This window comes from Macaca nemestrina, chromosome 1 (genome assembly GCF_043159975.1).
Source record: "Macaca nemestrina isolate mMacNem1 chromosome 1, mMacNem.hap1, whole genome shotgun sequence".
Classification (NCBI taxonomy): domain Eukaryota; kingdom Metazoa; phylum Chordata; class Mammalia; order Primates; family Cercopithecidae; genus Macaca; species Macaca nemestrina.
The window spans coordinates 74,973,415-74,987,575 of record NC_092125.1 but is presented as its reverse complement, the minus strand read 5'-3'; the positions used below and the strand labels follow the sequence as shown (position 1 = coordinate 74,987,575).

Below are 14,161 nucleotides of genomic sequence, written 5' to 3'. Positions count from 1 at the left end.
ATGACTCGCTGTTTTACTCCAGTATCCATCTCCACTGAAAAATACCTGTTATCTTTTTAAAAAATAAAAAATGAATAAGTTTTCTTTATTTGTCCTTTATATTAAAGGTAGGGTTATACTGATTTTTTATTTTATTGTATTTATTTTATTTTATTAGAGACAGGGTCTCATTTTGCTGCCCAGGTTGGAGTGCAGTGATGCGATCACAGCTCACTGCAGCCTCAAACTCCTGAGCTCAAGGGATCTTCCCGCCTCAGCCTCCCGAGTAGCTGGGACTACAGGTGCAAGACACTATATTTGGCTAATGTTTTTATTTTTTTGTAGAGATAGAGTTTCACCGTGTTCTCTAGGCTGGTCTCAAACTCCTAGGCTCAAGGAATCCTCCTGCCTCAGCCTTCCAGAGTGCTGGGATTACAAGAGTGAACCACAGCACCCATCCCTAAGTCACCTTTGACTCTACCTCTTTCTCTTCCAACTTTATAGCTTGCAAAATGTGTGAATTGTACAATATTTTATTTCACCCTCACCACAGCGCTATTATTTGGACCATGCTGTCCCCATGATAATTGTACAGATGAAGAGCTAGAGACTCATGGTCTCACCTCAGCTTTGATGGTCAATGCACTCTAAATGCCATTGCATAGGGAATAACTCCATTACATGACAGTTGGGGTGCTCCTCGAGCCAGCCTCAACATATGTGCTATCCCTATTATTTTACTGCCACTTGCTTGTTCTATAGAGCTATAATGGGTAGTACAATGCTGGCAGATTTTCCCCAGGAAAATCTCTGAAGAACACTTTCCAGATGAACAGTGATATACAGTAGCCTGAGGGCAGCTATTCTGAGAGAAATTTGGTAATTGGATTAACCACCTTGATTTAGACAGATGATCTTTCTCTCCCCTAAATTTAGCCTTAAGCGGTATCTATTGGCTGCTCTTTTAAAAGAGGAGTAGGAAAAGAACAACAAATGGTGGTACTAATTGGCTAATTTTGTGTGTCAAATTTGTCAAAGAAATGATGAGTCCAGATCTTGAAGAAGGACCAAACTACCTAGAAGCAGTAAAGTATCAACATACCATAAAGCCTACAAATCTGCAAGCAGATATCATGTAATTATTAGAACAGATAGCCCAGGAAATTATAGCTAATGCTAGTAACAATACATACAACCTTGGAACTGGATATCAAATGCTATGGGTCTGATTGAATTCTTATGACTAAATTGATTTCCTCACTTTATATGTTATTTCTAAATTACACATTTTCAAACTACTATGTGGTTTAATAATTCTTTTATAACATTTGAAGTATAACATTGGGTGTTATACTTCACCCAATATGCAACTTTCCTTGCAGAACGGTCAATCCACAGGTAATTTCTTGAGCCCTTCCAATGTGAAGGATCCTGACACTCTGACCCTGCTGGAACTGCAAGTGTTAGTGCAGTCAATGCCTTGGAATTGTTCAGTGCTGTAATTCTCCTAGATCTTGGAGAATTTAGGGTGTCCTACAGGGAAAAAAATAAATAAAAGTAATTAATTTATAAAGTATGATAGCAGTAGAAGAATTTCTTTTTTTTTTTTTTTTTTTTTTTTTTTTTTTTTTTTTTTTGTGACTGAGTCTTACTCTATCACCGAGGCTGGAGTGCAGTGGCACAATCTCGGCTCACTGCAACCTCTGCCTCCAGGATCCAGGGAGTCTCCTGCCTCAGCGTCCCGAGTAGCTGGGATTACAGGCACACATCACTACGTCCGGCTAATTTTTGTATTTATTTTTGTATTTTTAGTAGAGATGGGGTTTCATCATGTTGGCCAGGCTGGTCTCAAACTCTTGACCCTAGGTGATCCGCCTGCCTTGGCCTCCCAAAGTGTTGGGATTACAGGCATGAGTCACCGCACCTGGCCAGTAGAGGAATTTTGGAAAGAGTATAGGGAAATCAAGTAGGCTTGTCTCCTCCCAGACTTTGGTGTGTTGCATGCACCACCAGATGGGCCAGTTTACTCTGTTAGCAAATGTGGCCATTTTGCTGAATGAGCTTGCAGGCTTTCCTTCAGTGTTGTTGATTGTAAGATGCTCCTTAGGCAGTTGCTGTTTATGTAAAGGATTATACAACATGACCCTGAAGCAGGATGATATTTCAGCAGGTGACTTGTCTTTAGCTCTCCCGGATTAGAAGAATAATGCTAGTGTTCTCCACCTACTGGAGAAACCAGGCCAAGACTAACAGTCAAAAGGAACTTCCCATTCAGCTTAGCAGCGTCAGTCAATGTTGAGCAAGGAATTCCTGGAAATGTGTATTATAATTGTCCTTTTGTTCATCTAATGTTTTACTTTTTGCTAAAATACCTGCTGTTCCTGAGTAAAGATGATGGTAGCCTTAAAAATAAGGGGGTGCAGTGAGGGAAAAAATGAATCAAAATGATATTAAATGTCCAGTGATTCATGTAAATGAGCTATTGTGTAGCTTGCTCATAAGAGCAAATGCACTGTCTTGTTTGGTGTTAACATATTGCCAATTGTACCACATGAGAGAGCCCAAAGGGACCTGTGGGCACCCTGAAGTCTCAGTGTAGCAAAATAAAGCATGAAAAGTCATTTGCAGACAGGTAGCTCTTGGCTCTCTACCCAGGAGAAGTGTAGAAGCATCTTTGGGGAAAAAAGAACAATAAATAATAGTCTTCTATTTTAAAACAATGTATATATATTCACATGTAAGTGCCCAGTGACTTGCAAACATCTTTCTCCTCATTCTTGGGCTTTATTTTCACCCCATTTCAGACCAGGCCCTACATTTCAAAACCAAAGAAGGTCTTAGTAGTAATGAATCCTGGTTTTTCTCACTTCATTGCCTGGAAATTTTTTTTGTAGAGGATCAGGAATTGGCTATATCCAAATGCATATCATGTTGTACTTAGTAGGAATTATCTAAATTTGTTATCTAAAATTAATAGTTTACCTTAAGTAACGTCACATTATTCATGATTTCTATTAATATTTAGTAATCTCTCTCTCCTCTTTCCTTCCTCCCTTCCTCTCCCTCTTTCTCTCCCTCTCCCCCTGCCTCTTTCTCTCTCTCTCTTTTTCTACTCCTCTTTCCTCCCGCTGTTAAATGAGAGGCTGAAAAACCTTTGTTTTCCCTTGTTTTCCTCAGAGCTCTGTCTCCTCAGGCTTCATTTGGTAAAAGCGAGTTTAGATGAGATAATTTTAGTTCTTTGTGTGAAGCTATTTTTAAATGTAATTTTTGCTAATAATGCAATTAGTTGTGGTTTTTGCATAATTTGCAATAAGGTGATGAAGTTTAAGAAGCTTCATTTTATTTTAATTAACAGTTGATCAGTACTAATAACCAAGCCTCTGCTAACACCACCAGCTTTAACTCTTAAAAAATATGCACCAGACACATAACTCCTCCTCCTCCTTCCCTTCCTCCCTTTGAAATATTTAATAAGAATGCCATGTATAAAATTACCCTGTTGGAGAGAACAGGAGCTGCATCCCAATATAGATCACAGTGGAAAATCACTCAAACATTGCATGATGCATTTCCTCCCCCAACCTCCCCACCTTGCCCCTTTCCTTCCTCTCCTCCCCCCACTCTTTTCCAATTGTCTGTCTCATAGTTCAGTTGTAGGAGGTGAGAGCATGCCCGGGGTTGGGGGTATTATGACATTTCAGTTTACTGTTCTTAACAATTCCTTTGCACATTCCATTAGCACATTATTTATAGCTTCATAAAAGCATCCCTTTTTTTTTTCTTCTAACATTATCCCCGTATCTCCGATAATAATGCTATCTGAGGATTGAACTGTTATTTTTAAAAAATCTATTCCCTAAGTTGACTCCTCATTGGCTCCCGCTATCCAGCCTCCCCTCCTGTCACACTTAAAAGTCTGCCCACAAATCCTCTCAAGAGACGTGGCTCAAATCTAGCGGTTGAAAAAAGTCTGAGTGAGGCTTGGAGCCAAGATCCTGCATCTTACAACCTGCAGTTTCTGAGGCTGCCGAGAGCCCTGAACTCCAGATGCTTGTATAAACAAGACTTCCTAGAAGTCATTACCTCATAACTCCTCATAAGCTTACACCTGACAAGCCTCTCAAAGCGAGAGGGCTGTGTTTTCCCTAATAAATTCCTTTTTGAACCCACTTGTTAGTCAAGCGTTGTGCACACTAACTACAGAAAGGACCCTGTGCCTTGGGCATAAATTATTCTTCTGTGCCACTGTCTCCGAGCACCCCCCAGTTATGGATTACTTCGTTCTCGACTTGACAGGAACATAATTAGAACTGTTGATGAAATCTACCAAATTGTTCCTCCGTGGCCTCAGTGGTCAGGAAATTTGGCTGAGTCGTATTTGTCACCGATGTGGAGGCTCTAAACACTTCATATTAACTATGTTATTAATGTGCCCTCTAATCTGCCCATGAATTGGTAACACTTGAAGTGAGCCTGGCCCTAATGGCACCTTGCAATGAATACATTGTAGGGCTGCATTAAAAGTTTCAGCAGGGAGAGGATGTTAATAAAATTCCTGTGTGTGTGTGCATGTGTGTGTGTGTGCTGTCAACGCCTTGATGCTTCCATTTAGAAACATGACTTTGCTTAGGCCTTTGCTGATACCAAAGTTTGTGCATTATCAAGTTGGCTGCTATTTTAGCCACTGCTTTGTTCCATGAATCCCCCTCCTGAGGTGAGAAGGCAGTGAGTGGTTAAGAACATGGCATTTCAGGCCGGGTGTGGTGGCTCACGCCTGTAATCCCAGCACTTTGGGAGGCCGAGAAGAGTGGATCATTCGAGGTCAGGAGTTTGAGACCAGACTGGTCAACATGGTGAAACGCCATCTCTACTAAAAATACAAAAATTAGCTGGACATGGTGGCGGGCACCCATAATCCCAGCTACCTGGGAGACTGAGGCAAGAGAATCGCTTGAACCCGGGAGGCGGAGGTTGGAGTGAGCCGAGATGGTGCCATTGCACTCCAGCCTGGGCGACAGAGTGAGACTCCATCTCAAAAAAGAAAGAAGAAGAAAAAAAAAAAAAAAAAACCGTGGCATTTGGAGTGAGGCAGGTCTGGGTTGAAGTCCTAGCTTCTGCCCTTATTATTTCTTAAACATGCTAACTTTGTTATGCCTCGTTTTATCCATCAGTAACATGGGAGTAATAGTATCTACCTTATAGGGTAGTTGTAAGGAACTAAATGGAGACACATCTGAAAGAATCTTGCACAGTATCTGGTCAGTAAACAGTGAATGGCCCTGTCATGTTGATGGTGATGGTGATTAACAATTTCCTCACCCCTCTTGTCCTCAAAGATTTCTTGTTGTACATGTGTGTATGTTAACACACACACTCCAGGTATGTCAGGAGCTCTGGTGCTCTTCAGGTGACAGTTATAGTACTGGAGAAAGAATAAACTTCACAGGTTAACAAAACAAAGGGGCTGTTGGTTGTAAATTGATTTTCAGTCATTCTATCAATACGATTCATATTTACTGAGATAGCTTAATCTTCTAAAATAAAAGAATAAAAGAAATGTCACTTAAAGACATACATATGTACGTATATCCTAGTGTTTTTCATATCTTTAATAAGGACCTGAGACCCTTCTCTGTGTAATGCTGCATATAGCAATACATCCCTAACCGTGGGGCATTGAGACACAAGTGGGTTGACAAACGTTCACTGAAATGTGCACCATGATCAACTATTATAAATACCATGCAGAGTAGGATGATAAGTTAATAAAAGAGAACAGGTAAAAGATGAACCACTGGCAAGAGGACATCTTTCTTTACACATGGGTTCCAGCATCAATGAGAACACAGCAACAAAGTTATTGGTCACTGAAATATAGCCTTTGGTTTCATCTGTTAACTAGGCATGAAAAATTAAAAACCTAACATTTTATGATAAGTTGTTCTCTGGGGGTTTATTCCCTGTGCCTGGGTTTTCTACTTGTGGAAAATACAAACGCCGGTACTTGTAGAGACAAAAAATAATCTCTAAAATATTAAGGAAAAAATCATGGCGAAGTTGTGTGTATTCTGGTCACATGATTTTGATCTTCCTTGTTTTAAATATTTATAAAACTCTTACTATTGTTATATGCTTTTAATAAGAGCCTTCTGATACGGGAGCTGTTAGCATCTCCACCAGGCAGATGTGGTAACATACGAAACCTGGTCTCCCTCCATCTCTGTGAAGGAATTGCTTTGCAAAAAACCCAACTAACCAACCAACCAAACAGGTAGATAAATCTATACATTAAGGTACTTTTGGGGTTTTAAACCCAAACCAACCAAACAAAACCACAGCTTGTTTTCAAGCCTTAAATTTGCAGAATGTATATACAAATTTGGCTCAATAGCAGGATTACTGTTAAGTGTCACAGGAATCCATTTCCATAATAGCTAGGAGGACTATGAAGATCCCAGGCTCTCCTCCCGCTGGGACATTGCTCCCAGGTGCAAGCAATGGTTCTTTCTTGAGCTTGAGAGAAATGTTCAATCCTTGATAGTTTCAACCAGGAAAGAGTTAGTTTTAAGCAGAGAATAATGAACAATGAAATGATAGGAAATGATTTGTGTAGGCACAATACTAAGAGGTAGAGATGAAAAGAAAATTCAAAAGTTCACAGTTTTTCTTGCATGTGGGTCTCGGTTTCCAGCCTATGAAATTCTGCTCCTCTTTCAAAACCCTAATTCAAATGCTACCTTATACATTAAGTCTTTCTGGATTCCGATTCTATTTGGAATTAGGCTTACTCTTCCCCAACTTCCCTTACCATTTAACTTCTATTGTGGTTATTTACATGGATCTATTAGGTCCTACTTCTTTGTGAGTGACTAGCTTTTATTTACCTTTCATTTTATCCATACATCCTACTTGATATTGTATGCACCCTTGCATACCCTTTCATTCGTTTATGCATTTGACCAATTCGTGAGATAGAATACATACAGAAACTGTCAATTTAAGGTGTCAAATGAATTACATGAAATAAATTCTATAAGTTCTGAAGAGGAAAACATTATGGATAACCAGAGAATTTTAAGGAACTTCGCCTGCATATGAAGATATAGGTCATAATTATTCCTGTTTTATAGATGATGAAATGGAGAGGCTGGATTACTCCAGGTCATGTAGTTAGTGCGGGATAGAGCTAGGATTTATTTCAGCATTCCCTGCAGTTATTGTCAGATGCTAGAAATCGGAAGACAAACCAGAGCAATGAATAAACACAGTGTAACTACAGATCACATTTGAATACGTTTTAAAAACCAGGACAGAATCAGGTGAGTGTCTTAGTACAATAAGGGAGAACAGTTTACAGACTTCTTTTTCACTAAAATCAGATCACTATATCACGTTATGTTTAAACTAATTCTTTTAGTAACAAAATAATGCATATCTATTGTAAAATATTTTAAGAATAAAGACAAACCTGAATAAGAAAATGAAAATCACTCATTATTCCATTACATACAGAAAGCCATTGTTAACATTAAGTATGAATAATTTTTTCAAGCTTTTTCTATGATCATAATCTGTAGATCTGAACTGTATTTTTCTTTTGGTTTTGAAGCAATCAGTGCTTCTGTATCAATGTCTGTGATGGACAGCAGGGATCAATCACCCCCCTGCTCATATAGTTGGGAAAGAGAGATGAGCTTAAACGGCCCTCATGAAAATTGTAGATACTGAAAGTCACTCATGTGGTCAGCTGATTATTGCAGAGCTTACCAAGCCGTTCTATAACCAAACTGTGTAAAAGTATGAAGGAGCACTTTTAGAATCCTTTCTGAACCAAAGGCCAGAGCAATAATAACGTCATTCTAGCTAAAGACTCTGGGATCAAATCTGAAATTGGAATTTGTGTAGTATGGCCTAAAATTAAGAGAAGGACTTTTGGACTCAGAAAGATTCAATTCGTTACCCCTCAGTTTCCTTATCTGAAAAATAGAATCAATGATATTCACCGCCAAGGCTTATTAGTATAGGGATGAAATTAAAACAGGAAATGTTTTACAAATTGAGAAATATTTATAAGAGCAATTTCTCATGATATTCAATAATATTGTAATAACCTAATAATGGCATTCTAACAATAGCATTATTGTCACTAACCTCTGCTTATCACCTATCTTGACTTCTGAGTTGGGTTGTAAACTGTGCTGATATGGCTGGCAAGCCCAGATCACACAGCTAGTGCTCAAAGCTCAAGGTCAGTAGGTGTAACAGCTCTCATTATTCCACACTGTACATTTGATCCTGATACTACATTTCATCATACCATTTATTTACTGGTTCAGATAAATATATTATATTAGATTGTACCTTTATCCAATGTACATTGACATACTGATTGCATGCCGTCCGTATGTCTCTATGGGGGTGTGTGTGTGTGTTTTCTTTAAACAATTTGCTTGGATGATAGCGACTTGAGCACTTTTATCATTAGAACTTAGTTTAAATTCGAAGTGAGTCTACCTGCCTGTGCTTTACGTCTTGGAAGATGAGAATTTTAGATAAACTTTGCTACTCCTCTAGTTTTGTTAGCAAAGAAAATATAAGCAACTTGAGTGGGAGTTTGTACTCTTAACTTGATGCTACAAAGTCACCATTGATTGACCCGTCAAGTCAGACAGTAGGTGGACTTCACTGGTTGGGAGGTTTTTGCCACTGAAGAGCTAATAGATTTAGTTTAAATCTGGATAAATCGTGACGGGAAGCCAATCTGCCTGCAACTGTGTATCTTTCTGTGGTGCTGGGCTGAAGATTCCTTATCATTATATTTCCGGAAGGACCTTGTTAGGATGGTGATGCTAAGGAATCATGTGACCTCTAGTTCTTCTCAGACTAAAATGCTTTGTAGAACGTAAGCAATCTCAACTGGTTCACAGCACAAGGCCGCCCAACTTACCACTACATAGGCTTCCAGCATCGATAAGAATCAAACTTATTTGTCTTGTGCATTTATTAACCTTTTTCTCTTTCCCATTCCATTTAAGTTATATTAATTTAAATATAACTTAGAACTCACTATCTCAGATTTTCTGCCTGTCCCTTCCTTCTCTCAGCCTCTGAATTGTAGCAAAAAAAAAAAAAAAAAAAAAAAAAAAAAATTAAAAGGGCTGATTTCTTTTATGATGATAGATTGTATTTGCAAAGCTCCTTATCTTTGCCTGCTTTAGTCCAGTGGATGCTTACAACAACCCAATTTGCCTATTACTGTATCCACATTGTATTGTTTTCATTAGAACATCTAAGCAATATTCAGCTGTATAATCAATGTGTGATGGAGCTCAGTTCCAACCACTGTTCTTCTGAGGCTTAGGCCAATGATTTATCTATTCAAACCTTTCCTTAAGGGGCAGGAAGGTTGTGGAAGAAGGACTTGTCTCTGGGCCCAGAAGCTTTCACAACTGACATGTAGAGGTAATGGAGGTAATGATGCCTGCATTTCCTGCATACTTTGACATGAAGTGGGGAAGAAGGCTCCCCATTACTGAAATAATGTTTATGGTGTGGGACTGGAAACTGATGGCAAAGGGAAGTTCTGGTAAGAAGCAAACAGATGGATCAAGTCTTCAAGGACAGGCCTCTGTCACTGTGACACATTCTGTAGACTATAGACCTCCTGATGTAGTGCTTTCTCTGTTTCCAAGCAAGACCACATGCAGACAGATAGTGATTATATGTTTTAAAAACATTGTTCTTCACCTAGTAAGGCAAGGCAGGTAGAGAGCAAACTCAATATGGTTCATGGTTCGTTACTTCCCATCTTCATTTCTCAGATAAAAATCTGCGACAAATTTTCCATAAGAAGACACTAGTTTGGTAAATTGGCAAGTGCCTTCAGCATTTCTTGTGAGGAGCATATGCTAATGGATGCTTGTATTTGAAAGGATGACTCACAGTTAATCATTATAAGAAATAGGCTTACCACTTCATAAACTCTAGGAAAGGCTGTTTTCTTTTCTAAACGTTTAAATTGCTCAGCCATTTTATGCATTAAAACCCAATTATAACTTAGTACGTCGGAGAATTTCAAAAGCTATTGCCTGCAGGATCTGTGCCTAAGACTACATTTTATCATTCCGTAGTTCATACTCTGTCTAATACAGGGAAAAAACATAATAAAATAAAATAATTATTCATTATTATTATGATTATTACTATTATTATTATTGGAGAGGGAGTCTCACTCTGAAGCCCAGGCTGGAGTGCAGTGGCATGATCTCCGCTCACTGCAACCTCCCCCTCCCCTGTTCAGGTAATTCTCCTGCCTTAGCTTTCTGAGTAACTGAGATTACAGGCACCCACCACCATGCTCGGCTAAGTTTTGTATTTTAGTAGAGATGGAGTTTCACCATGTTAGTCAGGCTGGTCTCAAACTCCTGACCTCAAATGATCTGCCTGCCTTGGCCTCTCAAAGTGCTGGGATTACAGGTACGATCCACCATGCCCAGCCTAACAAAATAACTTAAAACACAGCAAGGCACTTAAAAAGATGTTGGGCATTGCTCCCTAATGCAGCCCTGGGGAATGTGGGGGAAAGAAAGTCATTTTACAGCTTTTCTGTACTTTGCTTCATCATTACTGGTGATTATATTGGGAAAAAAGATAAATAAGAAGAATGCATTGCAGTTGGAACCTGCCCTCAAGTCCTGTAGAGCTCAGCCATCTCCATTTTGTAAAGGGTATATACAAAACAGACTTCTCTTTCATTGCAATGAAAGGCAGTCACTCAGCAGCTAAAGACGTGAATATGACTTTAATGTTTTCTGCGTTATAAGTTACAAAATCATAGGCCAGGAGACAGTAGAAGTTTTGGGATTTTCCTGAGAAACTGTTTTAGTCTAGTGCCTTGCATCTTGTAAAGAAAGCTTACATTCCTACCGGAAATGGGTGACTCTATTAAGTTTGATGTGAGAAGATAAACAGGTCTGTCGAATTAGAAAACCTAAAAGTTGAGACAAGCTAGAATTCAACTTATTTGTCAGCCTAGAAAGGAAAATGGAAATAAAGTTAAGTAATTTAAATTTTTTAAAAACAATGAGTTTTCTAATGTGTTTTTCCTTTTAGTGCCAAAAGGAAAGTCATATCCAAGCAGTAACTAAAGTAAGATTATGAAATTCCCAAGGAAGAATGAAACCCAGCATCTCCACAAAATTGCAATACCAATCTCCAAAGAAACACAGATATTTTCTTACTAAACACAAAGAAAACAAAACAAAGAATCCATTTGTTTCACTTGAGAATATTTTATGTAACCTTACATACAACAGTACTGTGACATCTTTCTCTAGCTATTGGTATAAAACAATCAATTGATTTTGTCATTGTAAATACATTAAATAGTAAAATAATTATCTATTAGAGTTGAAAGAGGTCTTTGCATCCAGTCTATTCCCTTCTTTTACAGATTCAAGACTTTGGAGCTCGGGAAGGGTTTGTGACTCACGCAAATTCTTTCAGTTAATGGGAATACTGAGATGAAATCCAGCACCGAGATGTTAATCGAAGGTTCTCATCACAGGATAGCTTTCTGAAATGCCTTTCAGTTTGGGAGGAAATAGGAAAGCGGAAAGGTGGAAAGCTAAGCTACAAGCCAAACACATTCTTTCCCTTCTCTAATTTTCTCTAATTGGGTAAACTCCTCTTCAATCTCAACAATAAAAATTAAAAAAAGAAAACAAAGCAAAACTATTAAGTGGTAGCATTGTCTTTGGAACCTTGTCTAAAATTAGTACAGTGTCTTCTATGTGGAATCTAAATGAAGATAAGTATCTGGGTTGTATGGCTTCCTTATCAATCTGTAAGATTGTATTAAGGTTACAAATAATACTGAGATTTGCTAAGTAAAGTCCTACTTGTCAATAGCTTCTCTTGTTGGATATTTAAAGTTCAAGAGCTTTGTTTGCTTTAGTTAAGTGCTCTGAAGTGTTTCAACAGTCATTGGCCCGTTTATATAAACAAATGAAGGAACACACTGATAATCCATGTTACCCGGAAGCTGCCTGAGACTCAGGAGTAGCAGAAATCCTTGATGACTTAAAGATAAGCCTTCCACACACCTGCCATATTCACTTTGTTAAATAACAACAGGTGTGTGCCAATGGATTTGCCTTGGAGAGGAGGACTGGGAAAAATATTTACCACTGTAAGCCATGGTTCCTTCTTTAAATTTACTGATTTGTGAGCATTTTTGTTAAGAAGCGCAATGATAACCTTGATACCATTATTTGTTTTCAAGAGATAAATTTTCTCTGGTTGTTGGTCATCTCTTTTACAATTGAGACAGTTATAATGTTTTAGCTGGATTTGGTAATTGATTTCCTCCAAGTGTTAGCTATTTTGTACAGATTATTATTATCTATTCAGACTTTAATTAGAGAGTATTGGTATTTATTTCTTAATGAAATCTCATTTTAGAACAGTGACTTTTTATAGCTACTTGGGCAGAGTTGCATATTTACATGTAGACTGGGCACAGTACCTTTCTATGCAGAGGCCGAAATTCACCATCAAATGATTTAATTTCATATAACTCTAAAAAAAAAAATCTCTAGCTTTACAGAGAAACATAGAAGGTCCCAATCTGTGATACTGTGATTTATCATGTCAGAGTTACCAAATACTTAAAAGACAAATATGTTTGTGACAAAGATCTAACTCCCCTTCTGCTTGGCCAAGCAATGGAGAGTTACCCAAGGACATCAGAATATGGAAGTCAGCATCCCAAGCTTTGAACCCACATAGACCCAGTTTTAAAGCCCAGCTTTTGTATATGAGTAGTTGTGTGACACCGTACTGTAATACTAACCACCAGAAAATAGCATTCTAAGACACAAGTGAGATAAGGCATTAGGTTGAATCATAAGGAAATTTCATTTAAAATTTTTTTTAAATGTTCTTACTGTTTTTTAAATTAAATTTATTTTATTTTTATTTTTATTTTTATTTTTTCCTGAGGCAGGTTCTTGTTCTGTCACCCAGGCTGGAGTGCAGTGCTGTTATCATGGCTCGTTCCAACCTCAGACTCCTGGGCACAAGCCCTCCTCTCACCTCAGCCTCCTGAGTAGCTGGGACTACAGGAATATGCCACTATACCCAGTTAATTTATAAATTTTTTTGTAGAGACAGGGTCTCACTATGTAGCCAAGGCTGCTCTCAAACTCCTGGGCTAAAGTGATCCTCCTGCCTTGGCCCCATAAAGACCTGGGATTACAGACAGGAGCCACTGTGCTTGGCCTAGAAATTTTTAATATTTAACCATTAAGAGCCCGACAAAAAAAAAAAAAAAAAACCCACAACTTCAAATGTTTCAGTGGATTGGGTAAAATATTTAGAATATTTCCCAGAGAATAGAAAATCTTACTAAATAGAAACTTCAAAACAGAGAACGTATGGTCTGGGAAGTGGGAAACTGCACATCCTAGTGAGGGTAAATGGACACATTTGTCCTGGAAGGAGGGAGCAAGTAAGGTAAGAGGGGTGACAGCCATAGTTACCAATGGCTTCTCTTTCCAACTGTTTATGTCACTTGGCCTAACCCTAGTGTATTCTTATTAGCTCAGATTTTTTTTTTTTTTAATGAATTAACACACATGCAGCTGAATCTATAAAACCAAGTCAGGCTCTGGAAACTTTATAATGTAGTTTATTCCTGTTCTGGAAACATTTTCAAAGAGTCCGATAAAATATGATCAGTCCACAAAGGCAGGGAAAGCAAAGTTCAGGCAACCATAAAGAGGATAAGTAGACAAGAGAAGGAATGCTTTCATAGGAAAGGGAAGACAAACCTTCATGGAGTTGATGTTTGGTATAGAATTTAAAGCTTAGCAAACTTTTGCTACTTTCTCTGCCCCATCATATGTGACACCCTTGACCTGTTGTCAACAGTTATAAATAGCAGGTAATTTATTAACCCTAGCAGGAATGGGTGGCTGATTGCAAAGCAATGCATTGTTTGTTGGAGGCTTTAGCCAAAGGCTGGACATACTCAGCAAAGAATCTCAGAGCAGCTGAACCATCTGCTGTGGGTTGACACATCTTGGTTCACACAAGAACTTGAGAACACTCCTGAATTTTTGAATGAGTGCCTAGAGTCGAAAGGCTTACTGGCATGGGAATTTGAGCTGAAAAAAAAAGA

The 14,161-nt window shown here is 38.4% G+C and overlaps 1 protein-coding gene across 21 annotated transcripts in view; it reads left to right on the top strand.

Annotated features, from left to right (window-relative positions):
* The window catches only part of LOC105493516 (estrogen related receptor gamma), a 643,478-nt gene that overhangs the window by 308,450 nt on the left and 320,867 nt on the right, over positions 1–14,161 (top strand). The gene's annotated exons all lie outside the window — the stretch shown is intronic.